This window comes from Anneissia japonica, unplaced genomic scaffold, assembly GCF_011630105.1.
Source record: "Anneissia japonica isolate Jap-2015-1 unplaced genomic scaffold, ASM1163010v1 scaffold188982_len559_cov68, whole genome shotgun sequence".
NCBI classification, from domain to species: Eukaryota; Metazoa; Echinodermata; class Crinoidea; order Comatulida; family Comatulidae; genus Anneissia; species Anneissia japonica.
In genome coordinates, this window is record NW_022688537.1 from 1 (window position 1) to 559 (window position 559).

General features: G+C 35.8%; 1 pseudogene; it reads right to left on the minus strand.

Annotated features, from left to right (window-relative positions):
- Positions 1-45: 45 nt before the first annotated feature.
- Positions 46-193, minus strand: LOC117122451 (annotated as a pseudogene).
- Between the last annotated feature and the right edge of the window lie 366 nt (positions 194-559).

Sequence of the window (559 nt, forward strand, 5' to 3'; positions counted from 1 at the left end):
ACTCGTGTAGAACATTGTTAGCTCATTTTGCTTTTAATTCATTATTGGTGGTTAGCGCGAACGCAGTCCCCCGCTACCATAAATTATACACCCGAGTTTCACACGTTTGGCGGAATCTCTGGAGTGGTGTCTACAGTAGTGCAATTATGCAGGAACAAGTCTACAATTTTCGGCATGTGATTGGTCGAAGTCTACAATAACTGATCATTGGTTGGTTAATTGTCTACGATTTAATTTTCTACAGTCTACAATAAATGATCAGTGATTGGCTTACTGTCTGATGCTAATGAGGAGGAGGGGCTTCTTAACCTAGTAATAACAATAGTAGCACAAACAAGCTGCTCGTGAAAATAGATTAAACACAATGCAGACATTATTTTCAGAATCAATAACAATACACTGTACCAACATGGAGGAAAGACAAAAGTTCCCCATGAAAAAAAAATAATGGTACTTAAGTAATTTATTTGGAAAACTACACTTTTTTTTAACAGTGGCACACTTCAAAAATTTGAAGGTGCATCCAAAACAAATACAGTACACAATTTTAAAAAAACAA